Source organism: Acipenser ruthenus, chromosome 10 (assembly GCF_902713425.1).
Source record: "Acipenser ruthenus chromosome 10, fAciRut3.2 maternal haplotype, whole genome shotgun sequence".
Lineage (NCBI taxonomy): Eukaryota > Metazoa > Chordata > Actinopteri > Acipenseriformes > Acipenseridae > Acipenser > Acipenser ruthenus.
Window position 1 is genome coordinate 38,304,295 of NC_081198.1, and position 24,047 is coordinate 38,328,341.

Here is a 24,047-nt window from a genome sequence, read left to right on the forward strand (position 1 = left end):
AGCAGCCCAGACAAAGACACACAGCTCAGTACCTTGGTGCTTAAGCCCTCAGTAACTGGTGCTCTGTGCTTCGGCGCCCCAGTGTTTTTTTGTCAATTACACGAATAAATGAGATTTACCCTATCCCTCTCTTTGGCTGTTTTTTTTCAGCCACAAACCTAATCTACATGAGTAATTCTCCCAAACGTGCACGCGCATTGCCATTTCACTTGTAAATTGCCCCGCATGGAAACCCCATGATTGTAGATTGGTCTGTTAGACATGACAGGTTTACACTCCATTGTCGATAGATGGTCCATATGAGAAAAATGGACAGATATGAGAAAAACAAACAGACAAACAAACTGTATGTTTTTTGTTCTGTTTGGAATCTCTAATCCCAGATTTAAATGGTGGAAACCAAACCTGTTTTTGTAACTAGCTGGTCTCACTCCATATATACCCTTGCGCTTAATTTAAACCTCTTCTCAAGTACTACAAATCAGGTGCGTACCTCACAGGAACTAATAAACTGTTAGCATTTTGAATGTCGGCACTCATGACAACTTATTTTTGATTCGTAATTCATTGATTACTGAGGTTAAAAGTAAAAACGAACATGTTTGTTTTTACTTTCAACCTCCATAATCAGCTGGTTGAAATGGGATATCAATACCATATGTGAGTTGTTTAGCTTTTGTTCATGAAATCAGGCCAGTGCTGAATCTAATGTCTGAAAAGTACTTGAATGCTTGTGTGCAAGTAACCTCTCACTAATGGTTGCCTGTTCTCTTCCAGCCGGAAAATCAGTTTAAGGCTAAATGAGTCTGTGATGTTTATGTAGTTGAAAAACTCTGGTGGTGAATCAATTCAGTTCAAAGTAGATCAAGAAGAGCCTGATTACTCATTATTTGGCATCTGGTTTTTAGTATTGCGTACCTCTATCTACACTGGCTGCAGAACACGTGGATTTTCCACCAGTGGATGCACAGATTGCATACTTCACAAAGGTGTAAAAAGGGTAGCCTTATGTTCCTAATTTGCACATGCTTGTGGGGTTCCATTAAGGTACTACAGTAGCTGGAGCTGTCACTTTCTTTTAAAGTGCTCCCTAGCCAAGATCACCCCAGGCAACTCACTGTGAACAGGATTCATGACCTCCAAGGGGAGATGCTTTCAATAGGTGAGATACAGGGGACCAAGTTGGAGCTGTTTAATTAATGCATTTATTTATTTATTTTCATTTCAGTATGCAAAACTCAAACAACATTGTGAACAAAAAATGAACAGGACATTTATTCTTCATTTTACACCAAATGCGGGTACCGTATCTTAACAAAAATAATACATTTAAGTAAATTAAGTAACTGGTTATCACCCTTCTCCTGCCTACTAACTCTATTAAGTAACAGGTTGCATAGGAATAAGATGCATATATATATATATATATATATATATATATATATATATATATATATATATATATATATATATATATATATATACCATCTTCATCATATTCCAATTTGGATATATATTTTCTCGATCAAGTTAACTTGTCGTACTGTGTCTTTAAGTCAGCAGCTGTCTGGCAATTCCTGTGGAATAGCGGCGCCTGACCTGTGCAGGGTGACGTCATTAAACTTTTCCAGCATCTGTGGTGATGGGGGGAGGATTGTGAGCGCGCTTCGAAACGAGAGCGAGCAGCGTTAGGAAGAAACAGGCAACTGCTGCATTCCTTCTGGTAAGTGTGCGGTTTATTCCCTGTGTATTTCTTGCTTGCAAAGTAAATCAGAAGAACGACGATGGCTGCAAGGAACAGTCGCATGGCACTAGTTTAGTTTAGTTTAGTTTTTGCACATCTGAATTGGAAAACTACAAAACAAATACAGTATTTATTTACAGTTTTAGAAAAAAAAGTTTCGTCTGCTGCTGGTTTTTAATGTGAAGTGTGTATCAGAGCCCTTGCTGTGTTATTTAGTTGACTGCAGTGTCGTGTGAGTACAAATAATCCTTTCTTGCAGACGAGATCCGTTCAACCCTTGTTTGCCCTATTTAGTGACAGTTTATTGTAGAGGTGTATTGGTAAAACGGTGGCACCTCCTGCCAGCACTTTACATGGGAATTGATGGAATTCGAAAGCGAGCAGTGTAGCGTACAGAGAAAGTTCGAGGAATCGACGTGAACTCGTCAGAAACACTCAAACCACTATACCAGGGTTTTGATGACCGATGATTTAACATTTGAAGTTAAATCATCTCGTGCAAGTCCTTCAAGCACGTCTCTTGATTTTTATAACTGAAAAAAGAACAGTAACACATTGTAAATGAGGAAACTATTGTATTTTTCGACATTGTCTGTTTGAGTTAGTTTAATGCTTTATTGTCACCGTTTTAGTTGTGCTTTTAAAAGTATAACGTTCACAGCATCATACATAATAATATAAATCTGCTTTAATGAGACAATTGCAGCTGCATTCTCGTCATTCAAATACTATTTGCATTACCAAAATAGTACTGGACTCGTGCTGTGGCATTACATTTGCAATGTGTATCGCCTACTGCAACAATGCATTTATGATGCCTTTATGTTGTGACAACGTCTGCGTGCTAAACAAATAAATCCCAATGTAGCAAATTCTGCTTTTCCTAATTCATTGTCTTTTTGCGCATTCCGAATAAAAACAACATGCAATTATTTGACACAATTAGTTTATTGTTTTTCTTTTAAACTTTGTTAGCTTAACATATTTAGCAAAGAAACTGCATGCTGGTAATGCAAATTAAATCAATAATTTGATCAATATTGTTTGTTTGCTTTGTACAACTGTAGCAAGACCCTAATTATAATAATTTAGTCTACATTAGCTGAATACTACCTTAATTGCTGCCATTAGATTCAGCATTAGAGGGTGTCTGTGACAATGTCAAGCAGTGGTGTTCCATTTACAAGAGAATGGGATAATATTTACTATACTTTACTGTACAATTTACACACTTTTCATAGGTGTTCCTATTTTCAAATCACAAATATAATTTTGAAATAATTGATGTCACCCTCTCATGAATACCCTTTGCTTTTGTTTGGGTTTCCTTGTCAATAAAGCATCCCTGTGAGGGGTGTTTGCTTTAGTGAAGTCGCTAATCTCTCATAAACCATTTCAGATACTAACTTAATTCTGTGATTTCCTCGGTCAAGTTTGATAACTTATTGTACAAGAAAAAATAACCTTTACATGTCGGTAATTTAATAAAGCTGCCACCGCTGCAGTATCAAAATCTCAGTGTCAGACACCATCATATTTAAATATGCTGCTGACCTTGACATTGACCTCTTACCTGTTATGGCTGACATAGTTAGGTCATACATAGAGATTTGGCTCACACTAATTTGGGCAAAGTGTAATACACTGCCCGATGTGAATATCGCATCAGGCATTGTCTGTTAACTGGTCTATTAATTACAGCTGACGAATTTTAGTCTGCTTTTATATTTGTTGCCCTTGGATATAATGAGATCCTTATAGGATTAGATTGTGTAAATTACAGACTATTATAGAGTAGTCTTAAGGAAGACATGGACATACAACAGACAAAAATTACTTAACCAATGTATGCTGAATTATTTCTTCTGCTTCTTCTTCACAGATATTCCTGCTACTAATAGTCAGGAAGCTCAACATGTAAGTCTGTTGTAAATAGTGATGCAATCGATACCCTAATTTCGTATTCGATTATCGTATAGACATTTATCAATGACAATCGATGCATTGATGTTTTATTTTTCAAAATAAAGAACAGGCATTAGTTTTTTTAACAGAAGATCCAAAAACTAAAAACACTGTTGTGCATAATAGTTAAACAAAAAGGCACAACTTGTATTCAGATTAGAACATTTCCGATTATAAAAAAAGAAATACAAAGGACTTGAGTTTAACAACTTAAAAGAATATGTGTACGTCCGCATCACATCTCCCTGTAACTTTGTAGTAATAATACAAAATACTATATTTTAACACAAGTAATTTCTATCTGAATGATGGGTGTTCATTACTGTTAGCATTTTATGATCAAAAGCAAAACATTTGAATTAATCTCACAAATCCTGACTAATTTAATTATCTTACTAAATTCAGCTTCTTTTTATATAATTTTGCCATATAATCCAAACATAACATGATTTGAAACAAAAGAAGGCAAAGGATTTAGTAGATTTAAAAAACTAAACAAAAACAAACGTGTTGTCTTCATTTTTAAGTCAAGAAAACATGAATACAATAGGCCTACTTCTGATTTGGCTTGTCCAGCACGAATGTAGATGCTTAAAGAGTGTATCCGTACTAGCACTAAAAGATGCGCACTCTCACACACTCAAGGTTTTGATGCTAACCGGCAACAAGAAACTTCAAACTGGGTTGCATTGATTAATTGTTGCACCCCTAGTTGTAAACCATACGTTCTTGGTTTTAAATACAGTGATAAAGCATTAAAATTTAAAGGTGAACTTTGAGGCCAGTTTGCACGCTGTGTTGTTATGAATCATAAACAGAAAACTGTCCGATAACTCGTTTATTGGTCTTTGTTGAAATATTAACCTTCCTGAAAAATATTACATTTAATGCGGCCTGAGGACGTACTAAAACTGGGTCATTCAGGGCTTAACTTGATATAGAAATTATATAAATGGAAACATGGTGGGTGTATAGCCCTTGGCTTACTATTACTAATTTTATGAGCAATTTGCATCACAGGTGTTTCTGCTGTAGACTGTTACAGAATTACAGCTTGCAGGGATGCCCAGTTTAGTACTGTACTGCTCTGTTGATTGCACAGACCATGCATTTCAGCACAAAACACAGTATATAACATTGTCACTACTTCAATAAAAACAGGTTGTTTTAGACCACAGAAATGAACGGGACAGGATGAAACCATATGGTGACCATATGGCACCGTGTTCAGACAGTTCAGGCTTTTCAGCTCACAACCCAATTAATTCTGGCATGTTTTACCAGTCTCCGGTACCATTCTTTCCTTTAAGAGAAGCAGACTACGCATACCACGCTTGCACGGTCTATTTTTTATTTTTTTTAGATTCTAAGGTGAAACACCATCTTTTGACAAACTGTTGCCAAAAAGTGTTTCTTTTTATAAACCTTCATAAATAACCATCTTACAAAAAGAGACCACCATTCTGACTGAATTCAATTGGTTAGTCCATTGATTTAATCTTCATTTATACAGCAACTTGTAACATTATCTTATGCCCAAAGAGCAGACTAGACTTGGAAACACATTTTTAAGAATGTGCCTCAAGCTGGGCTTTCCACAGATATTTGAACAAAACCGTTAATCATGCTTTAAAAAGAGATAATACAGTCGAAGCCCAATTCAAATGTAGCCTCTGGTTCAGTAACATAACAAAATAACTTGGGCATTTGGTACAATCGCAAATGGGTAAAACTGACAATTTCTGACATCAATTTATGACATCAATGTATGGAGTATCAGTAATTTGTTGGGGTTGCTACATGATTCTCTGCAAGTCAAGTCTTCAAATCAGTTGTATTTTGATCAAGGAATTGAAGTTTACATTGCACAATTAAAATGTAGCTTCAAACAGTAAAGGAAATACTATTTGAGTATAGCAGAAAGACTTCCAATATTAACTCCAGCTGTGGCAGACAGTAGTGCCACAGTATAGCAAAAATTACTGGGTCTCAAGCAACTATCAAACAAAGAAAGAAGTTGTCAATTACACATCCCTCTGATATTCTTTCCAGTGTTTCAAGTTGACGTGGTTTGAGTTTCTTGATGACAGATTGAGTTCCATTGCCTGTGTATCCTGTCTGCTTGTGGTGTTTGAATGAGGTGAGCACCAATATGATTCAGCCTAATGTATGCACTTGGACGGTGAGTTCCTCTCAACAGAACTAGATGTTCATATTATACCTTGTTTCTGTAGAGTGTACAAAACTGTACCCTGCTTCAACCTAGAATTAATATCCTGTCACATGACAGACTAGCGGCTACAATAAGGTTGTGGTGTGAATAGCCTGGTCTTTTATGTTTAATAAAATGTGGTTTATATTATGCAAATAATGTAATGGGGGATGATTGGTCTAGTAAAAAAAACTTAGCTGGAGTTTTATCTTGTAATCATTGAGGAATCTCTCCAGATTTAGTTAGACATTGCAGACAGTGTTATGGCAGGTGTTTTCATCCACACACACAGCCATAATCCATTATGAAGCAGCAGCTACCATCAGTATGACTTTGATTTTTAAATACATGTAGAAGGACAAGAGACAATGCCTCTTGTCAATGCCTTTAGGTACAGACATTATTTAGTGTGACTGAGTTTATAACTGTTGGGAATCATCTAGTTCCTGAAGGCATTATGTTCATCAGTTTTAATGGCCTGTGAAACACTGCTAAACATCAAAAAAGTTGCTAAATTTCCTATTAAAAAAGAAGTCGCTGGATTGTTCAGTTGGCTGATAATGTAGTGATTCTGAAAGCAGATATACAGTACAAAACCATATTCAAAGTAATAGTATAAAATTATATGGCTATACTGTTAAGGTCACATATATCAAAACAAAATGCCTCAAAACATCAAACCTGCACATCCCAGTGGTACTTCAATCAAAATGAAACATAAGTCAAAAATGAAACCTGTCTCTGTTTTCTGGTGAGTAATTCCAGGTTCGGAGACACATTTTTCGATTTTATATGGCACCAGACCAATCATTTATGAGTTTTAATTACATTATTTATTTATTTATTTATTTATTTATTTGGTCTATTTTCACAGCATGTGCTCATTGTACCTTGCTTTTTTAAAATCATTTTTGTGTTTCAAATGAGGATTTCTGTATAATCACATTTCACAATTGAACTCAAACATTGTGCTTGCAATATTTGAAATATTAATTATTCCCTGAGGAATTCTCTCTGAGGCATTATAATAAGTATGCAGTTATTTAATACATTGTTTTATTGTTGTTTTTTACTTCCTATTTTTTATTCAAATTATTCCTTAGTTTGCCAAATCAGGTGAAACCCATGGACACAATTATGGGATTAAGAATGTATTCTATGTGGTGTGAATGATGGATAATGCACGGGTTTCAGAGAAGAACATTAGACTAATTGCAGGTCTCAAGTTATGACAATAGGTTAAGGTGTTAAGGATGTGCTTTTGGTACATTTTTATGAACGTTTAAATGCTATGCAGGTGTCAGCATTTAAATCATATCTACATACACACACACACTCTTTATATTACATTCTGATGTGAACTGACGGCCCTGGTTAGTATTTTCTAAGCAAAGAAACCCTAAATAAGCAAATAATGTTTTAACATCGCAAAGACTTAACTACAAAGTAAAAAAAAAAAAAAAAAATGAAAGAAAACACATACACACCAAAGTAGATACTGAAATTAGGGCTGTCACTCAATTCAAATTTTTGATAGGTTAATTTATGGGCATTAGTTGATTAACCAGTATATTTATCTGTGCACATTTTTAATAAAGGTAACAATCTTATAGCGGCTGTCCTGCATGTAATACTAAAAAATCAATAGAATCTAAAAAAAAAAAAAAAAAGGCGCAATGGGTATTTGATCATTTTAATTCTCAAAATTAACTAGTATATGTATTCACAGGGATGTAAGGGCTAAATAAATGTCAATCGCCATCTAGAGTGTTCTGTTATGGATGTTTTCTTTTTACTGCCATTAGGTACTACATCCACAGTCATTTCTGAACGTTTTCATTTCAAATGGCGAAGCATTGAACTTCTGTTTTTGTGGTATGGCAATTTTGTTTGGAATAATTATTTACATTCCACGTTTTATTGTCCAGTTCTTCAAAAAAACTTTACAGTTGTCCAGTTCTTCAAAAAAACCTCTGCCCACTCCACTGAAACCGCCCTCCTGTCTGTCACCAACTCACTTAAGTGTGCCCGAGCTGCCTCTCTCTCCTCTGTCCTAATTCTCCTCGACCTCTCTGCTGCCTTTGACACTGTTGATCATTCTATTCTACTATCATCTCTTGCTGACCTGGGGATCTCTGGCACTGCTCTGGCCTGGTTCTCCTCCTACCTCTCCAACCGCACTTACCAGGTAACCTGGCGTGGAGCAACCTCCACACCTCACCCTCTCTTAACTGGGGTCCCCCAAGGCAGTCTTGGGTCCTCTCCTGTTCTCTCTCTACACCCGCTCCCTGGGCCCCCTCATCGCATCCTATGGTTTCTCATACCATTTCTATGCTGATGATGCTCAGATTTTCCTCTCCTTCCCCACCTCTGACTCCACCATCTCCTCCCGTATCTCTACCTGTCTGTCTGCTATTTCCTCCTGGATGCACTCGCATCACCTCAAACTCAACCTCTCTAAATCTGTCCTCCTTTTCTTTCCCTCCTCCTCCCCCTCCTCTGATCTCTCTATCTCTGTTCCTCTGGAATCTACCACACTCTCTCCCTCTTCCTCAGCTAAGAACCTTGGAGTCACCCTGGACCCCTGCCTCTCTTATTCCCAGCACATCTCCACTCTGATTCTTCCTGAGCAACATCCGAAGAATCCGACCCTTCCTCACCAACTATGCTACCCAGCTCCTGGTCCAGGCCCTGGTACTCTCCCGCCTAGACTACTGCAATTCCCTCCTGGCTGGCCTCCCTGCGTCCGCCACCCGTCCGCTCCAGCTCATCTAGAACTCTGCTGCCCGCCTGGCATTCTCTCTGCCTCGCTTCGCCCACGCTACTCCACTACTCCGCTCGCTCCACTGGCTCCCGATCACCGCTCGCATCCAGTTCAAGACTCTTGTACTAGCCTACAGATGCCTTGACCAGACTGCACCCAGCTACCTCCTGACCCTCATCTCCCCCTACACCCCCACTCGACCTCTCCGCTCTGCCTGCACTAGGAGACTAGCTCTACCTCCGCTACGCTCCCCTGCCTCCAGAGCCCGCTCCTCCACCCTTGCTCCGCAGTGGTGGAATGACCTTCCTACAGATGTCAGGACTGCCCAGTCCCTGACCACATTCCGGCGCCTCCTTAAGACTCACCTCTTCAAAGAGCACCTGTAGAACTCCTCTGTTTGTATCCTGGGACACTATCACCCTTCATTTAAATGTGCTTTATTTTGCTCTTATCTGCCCCCTATTTTACTGCATTTAATCCTGTACTTCAGAATACTGTAATCTGCCAAGTGTTTAACCTGTAGTACTTTGTATTTAATCATATCCTGATGTAACTATCACTATTTAATCATATCCTGATGTCACTATCACTATTATCTGCTGTATTATTGAATTGTGGTTTGTCACACTTGTACTTTGCTTGAACAAAAGTTATTGTATTTCTTGCTCTTATTGTATTACTTGTATTGTAACACTTGAAATGTATTTGCTTACGATTGTAAGTCGCCCTGGATAAGGGCGTCTGCTAAGAAATAAATAATAATAAATAATAATAATAATAAATGTGTCTTTGCCTCGTTCCTTTGTTTAGAGATGCCATTTTATTAAAAATATATAACAAACGTCAGAAAAAACGCTTGGCATTAACTTTCATACCCCCGTGGACTGGATAGAGCCTACTAGAGCATGAACACAGAGTTCACCAATGAAGAGCTAGATCGACTGAGAATAAAACCCGCCCCAGTGTCAATCTTTCTGTTGCACCAATTAGAAAAACTACTTGGAGGCAATTGCCAAACCCCTTCTTTTTTATAATATCCGCCCTTACTGTGGCACCACAGCAGTCGGATAAGCGACAGACTACTATATATGATGATAAATTACTAACATGAATACATTATAAAATATGCATTTGGTGAAATTTGTCATGTGACCGGTAATACGTCTAGCATATTATTCAACGTTTAACCACTTCTGTAGAGTTTAAACGTTTTAAAATTCCCATCCCTATAAGGTATCCACACCTATTTAGCCTATAAGATAGAATGGTTTGAGCAAATGTGAAACTTTTTTTCAATCCTAAAATTAGTCAACAAAGACATACTTTTTAGGGAACTGGACCAGAGTATATATTGGATGCTGAGTGAAGACAGATTCAGACAGATCACAGAAAGCACATTTTATGTAATGGGTTGCCAAGTCTTGTATACTGGTGATTTTATTGGGATCATCTAAGAGTTGTCTAGATTCTTGTCTGGGATCTATTAGCTATTAGAAACCATACCTTGTTTTTCAGTTTCAGTGTTACAGGTTAAATATGTTCTGTATTGCCCTTTTGTTTAGTCAGTTATGAATGTAAACTCCATTTTAAGTAAAACTTTGTCATTCATTTCCCTGTTGCCATAAATATTAACCATTCTGCAGGTACTGTATATCAATCATTTTGTAAACATTTTGTTGTGGTTTTATTTCAGTTTGTAAAATATTAGTTGGAAATATGTTTATCATAATCAAAAATCATTTGTTGAAAAATGTTTTTAGTTGCTCGTTGTGGTCATTGGGTCAACATGGGCCAGATTTACTAAGCTTTTGCTCCAATAGGAATTATTTTCACCATTTAAGAAATACATTGGGTTTTTCTGAAGGATACTGTAGACTTCAAATGTTGAATTGGAAGTCAAATATCAATTCCTAATTCATTAATGTTATACTTTTAACTGTGGGCTGCTTTTGTACAGACCAGTAATATCTCGATAGTTGTCGTCTACTCACATTTTATCTTGAATACAAATACTGTAATCCTGATTTTTTGCACCTGGTAAATTTCTATGACATTCTATTAGGTTGATACGTTGCAAGGGGTTAATCAAATCTGGTACTTTTTGCATATTGCTTTACCCCCAGATAGCAACAATAAGATTCAAACCTGGGATGTGCATCAACAAAAGTATTCTAACATTGAACTGTAGCTTCATTATTCCTGATCTTCTGCAGTGATATTGTGCATTTCTATCTGTCTTTTTGATTAGATTGACTTCCACACAGCGAGCATAATTAAATCAGTCTCAAAAGTTGCTTGATGCTCTTCTACAGAAGAGCAATCTTTTGTCTTCTACATATGATATTTTAATATGAATGTGATACCAGTGATTGATTCTAGTCCGGCTTCCCAAAATTGGAAATAGTTTGTCTACATTGGTTGCATACTTAAGCTATATTTTATATTTTTTGCCAGTAGTGTTTTCTGTTCTTATTTCATCCTTTTAATATTCACTGGTTCAACCCAGTACCACAAGGGCAGGGTAATCCTGTAGTGCTCAGCAGTATAAAGGTTATTACCTGTTGATGATAAAACAAGGGGATTTAGGCCAAGCACAAGGAGTATTAACTTAGGGAAAGCAGACATCAGCAGTAGTTTCATTAACCTGGGGTTATTTAACAAGTGCTTTAGAAAAACAAAGCCAACCTTGAATTATGTTTTTCCTGATGAATATGAATGTAATACTACGATTTTCGCAACATTTATTTAACATAAATAACTGGCAGGGTTAATAAATTAATTTTCATATGAAGACAAAAATTTGTATTCATTCTACTCTATTTCTTAAAGACCTTGGTAGCCAAAGAACTTGATGGGCATAAATTGAGGTCTGGCTGTAATTCAATGAAACTGCAACTGATTTACGTGACACCTCCTGGATATAAACAAACCTGGGATTCATTATTTTTTTTTTATATATATAGACAATGTCACAGAATCGTTTTTGCCGAATCTTGAGATGTTTGCATTTTGATTTGAGAGAAATTAGAAGCATTTGTTCTGGCAATGAGGGCAACAGGGTTTGCCCACAACAATGTAGGTGCTGCTGTTTCCCATAGAAGCACTATGCTGCAGGGTCACTCAATAGAAAAGGTAACGTTATTATTATTATTATTATTATTATTATTATTATTATTATTATTATGCTCCTCCATAGCATTCATGCTGCTGCCAGTCATCGCAATCAGTAAATATAGGCTTTTACTATAAATTGTATATCGGTTAATATGTTTGCTCGTGTATTAGTCGACATCCTCCCAACTTCAGGATTGTGTTTTGGGTTTTAAATTTCTTGACTTATACTCGAGAAAATACTTTAGTTTAGTTTGGTAATTAGGCCATTGTGTGTTTTTTAAAACCACCATGTGGAACTTGTAATTTTTACAGGTTGTTACAATTATAGTTTGATATACACCTGGAAAGCACAGGTGTGTTTCAAAATTGCAGTTTAGAAAACATTTTTATTATTATTATTATTTGTTTATTTACCAGACGCCTTTATCCAAGGCGACTTACAGAGACTAGGGTGTGTGAACTATGCATCAGCTGCAGAGTCACTTACAATTATGTCTCACCCGAAAGACAGAGCACAAGGAGGTTAAGTGACTTGCTCAGGGTCACACAATGAGTCAGTGGCTGAGGTGGGATTTGAACCAGGTACCAAACAAACCACTGGACCACACAGCCTCCTTTTTAGGGACAGTTGGTGCATATGGTATAGTTGTTTAAAGGTTAATGGAACTCCTAAAAATGCTGTGGTGTGAGTCTTCTCCTGAAAGATAAAGTGGGCATAAATAAATAAATAATGTCCTGTTATAAATATTTTGTCAGTCTGTCAGTTGTGTTAATAAGTGATAGAAAAGCTACCTCTCAATCTAAAAGGCTTAAGTTGTGTATTATCTGTCCTATAAGAAAATAAATCAAATCATCTAAAAGACGATAAAAAAATGGTTTATTCAGGTTAACGTGTACTGTAAATCTGAAAAATGTTATTGAAGCTGGTAATGTATTTATCTATATCTGTTTATGTATCTGTCTTGAATTTGCTTTAAGATATTGATCGAGCTTCAGAATTGAAGATGATATTGTTGAAACACTTTCTTGTCAGCATCTTTAATTTGTATTCTGGAGCAAACATCACGTAAAAGAAAAGGCCTCTATAAATTGTAATGAAATTCAAAATGAAAGTGATAATGAAAACCCCATAATCTCGGAAAAAGATACAGTCTAGCAAGCGGATATAAGTCTAAATCAACATGGACTCTTTCTGACCTAACTTTATGGGCTATACTGCTATTTGATAAATCCATGCTTTCTGATAATATGTTAATTTAATATCCAAGAGATAAATCTGTTTGTCTATTTGGAATGTGTGTTATTAGTGACCTCCACAAAACACAAAAATTGGCTTCATTCTTGAATATAATTACTTTTAGGGCCCTTTTAAAACAGCAAGGAACCAAATGTACTTGCTCTACCAGGGAGTTCAGATTAAAGTCACTGCCTTTTAGGATATGCCTAATTAGGCTGTTAAACAGATTATTACAGTTGTAGTAGTATAAAGTATAGGTAACAAAAAAATGAATGTGTGAGACTGACAGGTTGGATCAATTTGGTGGGGATGTACTGTACATGCACGTGCAATTTTACTATCATGTATGTGGATTCATTTTTTAGTTAATATTTCTCCGTAAAAATAGACTGGACCTGGCACAAGACTACAGTACTACTGCAATGTCAAAAGTACTGGGGAACGTATTCAGTGGCAGGGGACTGATGACTGGTGCATTGTTAATTGATCTCTACAAGACTCATGACACCATTGACCTTGGTATTCCATGTGTTAGGCTGAGAGCATTGGGCCTTAGGGACAGAGTACAACTCTGTGTCTGAAAACACTGCATATTTTAAAGGTAGCAGCTCCCCTTTTCCCTGGGCTTGATTCTTATAAATTTAGCTCCCAAGCTTCTATTTTTGACCCCTTACTGCACCTCTCCTCTTGATCTATCAAAGTTCTTGTATCTGTGTTAAACTGAAAAAAATAAGATTTACCTATAACCTGAAAATAGCTAAAAAAAAAATAAAATAAAATAAATGTACCGGAAAAATGAATTTTCTAACATTTAAATAATTGACGACTAACCTTTTGTTTGTCTATAACCATAACTGCTTGCCCAAATTTGATGAAAGTTTGCATGGATATTTTGTTTCAAGATTTAATTATTTTTTTTTTTTTTGTATATGTAGATACTGTTTTCATGGTTCAGGTATAGAAGGTTTAGAAGTCTGGGTTTTGGTGCAAACACACATTTATTAGTATCTGTTCTACTTGCTGTGGATGTGGTTCATGGTGTCCTACTTTTGCATAGTGGTAAGTGCCTCATCATGTGATTTTATATCCTTTGAGGGGGATTTGCATGTTACTAACATACCTTGTTTTTCAAAATAATGCAGATGTATTACACATGAGCTCTGGTAATAACGAGAAGGATAATGATGCTGGTTCTATTCCTTTAATGTTTGAATTAATTTGAAATGTGAACTGTCAGTAGGTTTATTATGATGTTTGGTAGTTGGTATACACGTTTTCTAATGGGTATGGCTGTAATATTTAACTTATGTTCCCCTGTCATCTAGAATGAATTATGGGGGTTTGTATCGATTTGAGAGCAATATTAAACACATAATGAACTGCTAATTTGTTAAAACCCCAGAGGATTATTTCTTTGCTTGTGTCAGTAACTTTGTGTTTCAGAGATGAAAGATGCCTTGCAATACAAAAAGAATAACAAATAATTTTACAGGCAAAGAATAATACCTTATACATTTCACTATTTTAGCAAAAGTATAAAGCTGACTGCATTAGGCCTACAGTATGTGTTGCGTTTTTTTTTTTTTTTTTTTAAATTAATATTTTAAACAAATTTATTTTATACTCCACTGAGACGGGGCATCACAGCTTGTCAACTAACTGCACACAAACAGAAAAATACACTACACCTTGATCTACATGAAGTCTAGAAGAATTGCAGATTGTAAAACAACTATTTGAAAGATATTTTTATAACCAGAATTTTAAATCATCTTGGTGTGTATTTAATGATCTTAACAGTGCCAGACGGTCTAACCCTGCTCTTTAGTTTAACCCTATATTGATGCTGTTGGTGTTTCCTCCTACAGTATAGGCTACCTGATACATTGCCACTTAATACATTAATACATGTAATACAAATACAGTAAAATAAAGTTGGCAAAAAGCAGGTTTAGTAATTTTAGAGCAGCAGTATTTAGATGCTTAAATAGTGTGATAGAAATAATGTAATATATGGTTACATTTTTAATTACATTAAGGTTCAAGTACTTGGAATATGCAGTGGATTGGGGGGAATGCTGTTGGACAGAAATGTTGATGAAATGTCCTGTCCATTACCTTACAGTATCCTCATCTGACAGCCACTACACAAAATAAAACGTTAAATAAAATGGTGCCATGTTATGTGATTTCAGCACTGCTCTAATTTGTACAGAAGCCTTCAAACTGTGCTTTATACTTTTTATTAGCACTCTAAACAGAGTGTGGGGGAGTTTTATTAAAAAGAAATGCAACTTTCATTAAAAGCACAGACAAAAAGGATTTTCAATTAGCATGCATAACCTGGGATTGCATTTTATGACACATTTACAAAACTTTATTCATTCACTGTAATAACCATCCCCTAATCAAACATGGTAGAGCCTGACAGTAGATCACAGCATGTGCGTATAAGATTCATATGGTAAATGTTTCAGCTAGATTGGCTACAAATAATATGTTGACACATAAATAATCCAACATGCTTTACAGTGAATGACTGATGTACAGTACTTTTTCTTTAAGCAGACCAAGTGGCTGTTTGCTGATTGCATGGAGTCACTAGGGCTCAGACTGGAACATTGACCAAGTAATGTAGCATTCACAGGAGCTGTGCGAAAGAATGATAACGCATCACCTGGGAATGCTGCATCCATTTACACCGTGCTTAGTGTTTCTTATAAACTGAGCAAACAGGTCTTGTCAATTTTTAAGGATTTATCTCATGTTTACATTCATTGTCATCAGATTAGCAAGCATTTGTTACTGAAGAACATTGATAGCTATTCATCTGCCTGCAATATGTGACATGTGTGTAAAGCAGCTCAAAATTTGTTTGGGTAAAGAACAGTGTAATTTTACTATTAATAGGTTTTTAGCTCAAGCTCTGTGTTGATACAGAATGGGAAATTACAGCTAAAAACACTGCTGTGAGCTGGCAGATGCTCCTCTTCCCTACTGTCGGACAGATTTTAAGCAGCAGGGAACAGATTGAAAATAAGCTAAGCGTGCAAAACTACTCTATGTACTGGAACTGTATATTGCAGTTGTTTAAGGTGGTGGTCAGTATTTCGTTTTGAAAAACAAATACTTGTACCTGCGCTGATTTGAGATATATTGGGATTCCAAATCTGTTCTCCTGCAATAACCGGACACTGGATATTTTGATAAAAAAAACAAAACACAGATGTTACAAAGACAAACTGTGATGTCAAAAACACAACATACAACATGTCTATAGACCAGGGGTGGCCAACTGTGGTCCTGGAGAGCTGCAGGGTCTTCTGGTTTGCATTCCACCCGAATTCTCAATTACTTAATTGAGCCAATTGTTTTCTTAATGTTTCTAGGTTCTTATCCGTTGATGATTTAAAGATACCCAGAAAACATGCAGAATTGTGGCTCTTCAGGACCAGGGTTGGCCACCCCTGCTACAGACACAAGAAAAATGAAAGCTTTCAGAGACAAAATCCAATACTGTAATTGGTTCGTTGTCAATGTAAAAGGTATTTTTAACCTTGGATTTTAAGTCACTGTTATCACCTGCTGGCATGTAACAGTGTTTAATAAAGATAATTGCTAAAAGACGACCTGCATAATTGCAAGCTTTGATTTATAGAACCAAAACTTTGCCAGAAACAGCAGGGACGATGTGTTTTTAAGGAGTAGCTTCAAATATTACTTATGTGCTTTAAAAAAAAAAAATCATAACTATTTTATGGCGTTTGCAATCTTTTTCAGTGTTTCTGTATCCTGTTTCAAAATTAAGTTATATTTTTTCTCTACCTTATATATGAAGTCCAACTTCCACTGCCTCAAAGTGGCAGGAGGGTGACAATGGGTTCTCAAGACGAAGTGTAGCGGGATCCCCTGACTCTGGCAGGTTCAACCATGCTGTGAAAGCTTGAAATCTTTACAGTTTTTTTATTTTCATATCCTACTGTATTTTGTTGATCTTTTGAAGTGATTACACAGTCAGTACTGGTATGTCACTGTCAAAGCCACTTTGATTAAACAAAATATGCACCTTAAAAAAAGAGTGACATTTTCAAATGTCTTTTAGGATATTTGAGCACCATGATGGTCTCCGTAAGAGAGATGCTTTTGTTTGGCTCTCCATTGAGCTGTTATTTCTTTGTTTTGAAGTGTATATAACACAGTAGATGAATGAATTGGCTGAAATAGATTCTTAGTCCAAGTTCAAAAGCAACTAGAGCTGTTGTTATATTTTGATGGTAGTTGAAAGGCCCCATTTAATTAAGTGACAGTTAAACTTTTAAACCAAAAAACCTAACTCACTGTCTGAACTGCTATCATACAAATATATTCACATCTGTATAGAATAACTCCATCAGATGCTTGTTTTCCAAAAAGCTGTTGATTAATGGTTTAGAAAACAATGGCAAGGTAAGGTTTCATGGCACCACTGTTCATCTACAGTAATTAGATCAAAGCCCTTGTGTAGTATTGCCTAAACATCTCCTGAAGCAAATTTACAGTAACTTTCTGGGTGAGAATAGTGGCAGAAGCTTTGCATTACAGAAGTGTTTAAAACAGCCGCAGGTTTTGTTGGTTGCATTTGTTTGAGGATATTTCTGCATTGGTAATGTACCTGTCTCTGTTGGTCTTCTTATCCTGATGTGAGTGATGCAGAAGTCTTACATTATTTAGTCAGAATTTTGTTCCATTCCATTCACTATTCTTTGATATCCTTACTATATAGCCTTCATCCGTCAGACCCTTCATACTGTCATTGTAAATAGATCTTGAGTGATTTCCAATCCTTTCTGTACCCATGGCCTGCGGTCATCTGCTCTCATCCTCGTCTAACCCACAAATAATTATAATAACTAGATATGTCTTGCTGCTTTCACTCACAAGACCTCGTAAGATTTTATTTTTTTGTTTTATCCTGTGCTGGACTATCAGCAGGGATACTGACAGTGAAGATCCCATAGGTGGTTTCAATGGATACAATTATCTAGCCTAATTTCCAAGAATTAAGACAGACACAATGCTTCATTAGATTATAAATGTAACAGTTGTCTCAAGACTTGTTAGACATTCCTAATATTACACAGTAAAATCCAGCCTTTGCTGTACCTCCTATGTTCGTGTGTTATTTTTTAAAATGTTGGTGTATTGTCTACATTACTGCTGACAGTCTGGTGGGAAGCCAGCACTGATGCTGCTTCACCTCCTGGAATGCTTAATCTAGTTTATGCCGTAAGCAGATACAAATTGGATTTGACATGTGCATCAGTACTGAAGCACCGAGCTGACTTTTTGGAAACGTTTTAGTAAGTATAAATTCTTTCTCAGATTCTTAAACAACTTTTCTATGTCCGTGTACATCAATGACATGGCAGTCTTCTCCGTCCAGAGGGATAAAATTTGAACTGTTTCATAACAAATCAATTGCTCAGCTGTATTTAAGGTGAACTGTTCAGTTAGCCAGTGCAGAAAACTATACTTCATATTCTTTTTTTTTTATATTGATTACAAGGACTGGTTAGCTTAAACAGCAGAACTATAGTGATCATAATCGTGTATCATAGTCATCATGTCCACAGCTAAAGTAAAAAGTTCTTACAGGATCTTCTAAATAAAATGAATTATTCCTACTTGCATGTTTAGCAGTAATACATTTGAACTAATTTGTTTCTTTTGAGATTTACATCTGGAGCTATGCTTTTTGGCAACTGATTTCCATGACAAATGCAGATGAGCATGATCATTTTCTTTAACTTCATCATGTTCATAATCTGTGTGCTCTTTCAGATTCCTGCCAAGCTGTTGTCATCCAGTTCAGCTTTCTGAATCCCAGTGATGCCACAGGGGCAAGCAGCATTAGTGAAGTGTCTACAAACAGCATCAGAAACATTCCCATTGCAGGGAATTCTCCAATCAAATCTATTAAAGTAATGAAATGAAAAATTAAGCAGTTGGCTCATGATATGAGAAGAACCAGAAAGATAACGGATAATTAAATGCCATTGCCCAAAGCTTTTTTTTACATTTTTTTTTTACATTTTTTTAATAAGTGAAACAAGGCAATTTTAAAACTCAACAGATAAATACTCCTTTCATGTCTTATTGAGTAAATATATTTACATTGTTTAAAAACACAGGTTGTTTTTGGCCTTCCTTATTTCCTTGTTCCTTTATGAGTTCACCTTAAATTTGTGATATTTTGCTCTCTGATTTTGTAGTCACATCACCATCTGATCAGTTAATAGGTGAATAACTACGCGGTGATCTGATTCAAGCATTCAAAATCCTAAAAGGTATAGACAGTGCCGACCCAGGGGACTTTTTCTACCTGAAAAAAGAAAAAAGGACCACGGGTCACAAATGGAGATTAGATAAAGGGGCATTCAGAACAGAAAACTGAATTTTTTACACAGAGAATTGTGAGGGTCTGGAACCAACTCCCCAGTAATGTTGTTGAAGCTGACACCCTGGGATCCTTCAAGAAGCTGCTTGATGAGATTCTGGGATCAATAAGCTACTAACAACCAAACGAGCAAGATGGGCCGAATGGCCTCCTCTCGTTTGTAAACTTTCTTATGTAATAATACAATATTACTTTTACTTTGTGAGGTAATCCACGAGGGGTGATCTACTGTGAGTAAGCATTCATTTTACTGAACATACAGTAAATGGGAATATTACGTTGTCGTCTTCATACTTCGTCTTTTTTATACCCATTATTATTATTTTTGCACAAACCTGTTTTCTGCATAACGTAGCTTATACAAGCACTTTTGTTTTGGTCTTAATTTTTAAATAATTAAACACCTCTTTTTTTAAATGTATATCTAATGCTTTGTTAGTCACATTTACCTTCTAGCACAAAAAAAGATTGGCTAAGCTCTTTTGGTAGGACAAGGGAGGACATATTGAAAGGTCAACCGTATGTTAATTACGGGCGGTCTTGCAATTAATCCTACTTTCTGAAGCTGTTGCGCCTTGCTGTGTGCCTAATTCTCTCATTTTGGATGGTTAATTATAAAAATATTAACACTTATTACCAAATAATATGCTATTTGCCAGCACTAATTGTCTTGTTACCAACAATAATTCATAAGGACAGTCGTTTTTGGGAGATGTTTTTTCCTTACCACTACCTTCTGAAATTATCACTGCAAAAGAAAAAAAATTGAGAGAAATACTAATTCCAAAACTCAGTTGTGAAGATTGATGTCATTGCTGGAAGGCACAAATGTGTCTTAAATTGCTTGCATAAAAAAAAGGCATCTGAGATGTAGTTATTACATTAGAGATGCTCAATTGAAGTAAAAGTGATTCATGCAGCTTCACTGTGTTAAACACAGTAGTGTTTTATTACAGAACTGAGTCATTACTGGCTGAGTTGGGCAAAACTGACCCTAAAAAGTCTGCTGGATTTGATGGTATTGATCCATCTTTTTTTACATTTGCCGCTCATCTGATAGTATCACCTTTGACTCATTTATTTAATCTTTCCTTCATAACAGCGGAAATTCCTGTAGGCTGGAAGTCCACCCTTGTCGCGCCTCTCTTTTAAAGGTGGTGATTTGACAGACCCTAACTGTTATAGGCCTATGTCGGTTTTACCATGTATTTCTAAGGTCATGGAAATACTTGTGAATGAGCACTTAAGTCTTTTTTTAGATAGCAATAATATTCTATCCGATATTCAGTCTGGTTTTTGTTCTGGGCATGGTTGTGTTACAGCAGTTTTAAAAGTTTTAGATGATATCATAATGGGTCTTGATAAAAAATTATAGCTGTGCAGCTATTTTTATTGATTTATCTAAGGCTTTTGATACTGTAGATCACTCATGTCTCTTGAATAAATTGTGTGATATTGGTTTTGATATTAATTCGCTTGCATGGTTTCAAAATTATTTTCAAAGTAAAGCTTGGTGTGTAAAATCTGATAGATTTGTTTCACAATTCCGCACAGTTACTAAAGGTGTTCCTCAAGGTTCTATATTGGGCCTTACCCTTTTTTTCAATTTATATTAATAATGTTGCTTAGGTAATAGGCAAATCTCATATTCATCTATATGCAGATGACACAATTTTGTATTCAGTTGGTCCTACGCTGCCATTAGTAATATTTGATTTGCAACTTAGCTTTGATAAAATTCAACAGGCCTTCTATGACTTGCGTGTGAACATTGATAAAACTAAACTTATGCATTTTAATAGAAAATATACGACAGGTTCTCTTAATAGTGTTTGCAAAATTTTTACTTCTGGTAAGATTGAATTAGAGCAAGTAGCAGTTTATAAATATTTAGGTATTTGGCTGGGCTGTGCTTTGTCTTTTAAAACCCATATTGTTAAAGTTAAATCTAGAATTGTTTTTCTCTTTCACAATAAATTATGTTTTACATGTTCTGCTAGGTCTACTCTAGTCCAGATGTCTGTTCTTCCAGTACTGGATTATGGTGATGTCTATAAAATGGCCTCGAAAGCTGCTTTGGGGAAGCTTGATGCTTTATACCATTCTGCTATAAGATTTATAACTGCTGCTTCTTTATCTTGCTCATCTCTGTAATCTTTGTTATGGTTGAATGGCCTTCATTGCACACTAAGCGAATGGCTCATTCGCTTGGCTTAGTTTATAGAACCCTGATTGGGAAAACCCCACTACATCTGCACAACCTATTACAGTTCTCTACTTCAGTTTACAATTTAAGATCAGATGCATTTATTAGACTGGTTCTTCCCAGAGTGTCCATTGTTTTTGGGTGTAATTAATTTCAGTTTGTGGCTGCTTATGACTGGAATTAATTTAAAATCAAAGGATGTTTTTAATCTGAATCTGAATTTGCTATTGTCTGATGCATGTGTATGTACTTGTTAATGTGTTATTTATTTATTTTTTCTATGGTGTATTTGTTTGTTTTGTGCTGCTGTGATGTTTGCCTCTTGACCAGATTGTCGTTGTAAATGAGAATTTGTTCTCAATCTTCTTATCTGGTAAAATAAAGGTTAAATTAAATGAAGTGTTTTCAGCAGACTGTATTTGATTACTGGTGTTAAACCTTCCTCCTAGCTTGAATGTGTGAAATCTGCCCATGTACAAGTTTGATAACATCACATCTAATATGGCTATTTGTGTTCAGGTACACACAATAAACCAGGGTTAGGGCTAGGGGTTAGGGTTAGGGTTAAAAATGAAATGGGATATAGCCCTCCTCCAACCACTACAAGTGAAGATGGATTTTTGAAACTGGGTGGTTTACCTGATCTGAGATCATTCATGTGACTCCATTTTTCAGAATGCTATATCCCATTTCATTTTTTTTTTTTCAAAATAATTTCTCTATTGTTTAAGACAAACAGTAAACCTTAGTACATGGCAGAAACATATTCTGACATGTGTAATGATCACATTTTTACACTCTGGTTCACTGCTGCCATACTTGCCATTCCAGTCTTATTTCAAGAGCCTGTCATTATAGTGTAGAACACTGTGACTGTGTTCAAAACTCCATGGCCACCTGGCATGTCATTATCTACAGTTCTCCAAGTGAAAAATGAATTCTATATGTTGCATGCAAAAGTAACGCAGAAGGAATAGGGTATAATTCAGTCATGGTATTGTTATGGTATGCGATTTTCATCCAATGCCTTGAATACAAAAAAGCTAATATATTCCATTGAACACATTATAGTAGAGTCTTGCTAATCTGAACTAGATGGTACCATGCCCTTTACGAATTAGTGACTTGGAGTCCTGGTCATAATAGCTAATAAACCTTTGAAGGGGGGGAAAGCATACAGACACATATAAACAGTGCTGTAAATGTTTTATTTAATACATTTTTTTAACGTTACTTTCAAATGACGACCTGTACTAATACATAGTATTTCAAATCAGTTTCTACAGCTGCAGCCTTCTTGCATTTCATTATGACGGCATGGTTCAGGATATGGACCAGTTCAGGCTATCAGGGTTCGGATCAACAGAAGTCTACTGTATTGGAGTGTCACAGGATGGCTTGGGTGGTGACGTCAGACACGGAACAAACACACACAGCACTGCGAGTGAAATGAAAGAAAGCGCTGACAAATAAAAGGTTTGAACAAAAACTGACACAAAATGGCGCGGTGGCCAAAACAGACAGACAAACACAGTGGATGAACACTATTATTATTTATTTCTTAGCAGAAGCCCTTATCCAGGGCGACTTACAATTGTTACAAGATATCACATTATACATTATTTTATAGATATCACATTATTTTTACATACAATTACCCATTTATACAGTTGGGTTTTTACTGGAGCAATCTAGGTAAAGTACCTTGCTCAAGGGTACAACAGCAGTGTCCCCCACTGGGGATTGAACCCACAACCCTCTGGTCAAGAGTCCAGAGCCCTAACCACTACTCCACACTGCTGCCCATGTAACACTAAACAAGGACTCGCACGAGTAGCATTTGTTATTGTTTTTATCTTATTTTCTCTCGTCTCTCTCCCGTTCTCCGGTCACGAACACACAACCCCGAGTGAGTGAGTCAACTATTTATACGGCTGTGCTGGGATTCAATTACTAATTAATTATTCACTTGAAACCCAGCACGTGAGCTCATTTGTGCATTCTCTGTGCTCACATATTAATACACATTTTATCTGCACGTGAAGTGATTGTGCAATCCTCGTGCCTAAATACAAATATATTTTAACAACACTTGTGCTAAATATCCCACATTATATCCCATGCACCAATATACAGACGTGCTCAAATTTGTTGGTACCCCTCCACAAAAAATGAAGAATGCACAATTTTCTCTGAAATAACTTGAAACTGACAAAAGTAATTGGCATCCACCATTGTTTATTCCATATTTAATAGAAATCAGACTTTGCTTTTGATTTTTTATTCAACATAATATTGTAAATAATAAAACAAATGAAAATGGCATGGACAAAAATGATGGGACCGCTAACCTAATATTTTGTTGCACA

At 36.2% G+C, this 24,047-nt stretch overlaps 1 protein-coding gene across 6 annotated transcripts in view; it reads left to right on the forward strand.

The window, feature by feature from the left end:
• The first annotated feature begins 1,594 nt into the window (after positions 1-1,594).
• gulp1a (GULP PTB domain containing engulfment adaptor 1a) overlaps positions 1,595-24,047 on the forward strand; it is a 125,835-nt gene continuing 103,382 nt past the window's right edge. Inside the window, exons 1-2 of one of the 6 annotated variants that reach the window (XM_059032186.1) lie at positions 1,598-1,723; positions 5,762-5,849. The gene's annotated coding sequence lies outside the window, so the exon portion shown is untranslated. Of the gene's footprint in view, positions 1,724-5,761; positions 5,850-24,047 lie in introns of all 6 variants that reach the window. The other 5 variants (XM_059032187.1, XM_034003085.3, XM_034003050.3 and 2 more) reach the window with 5 other exon arrangements.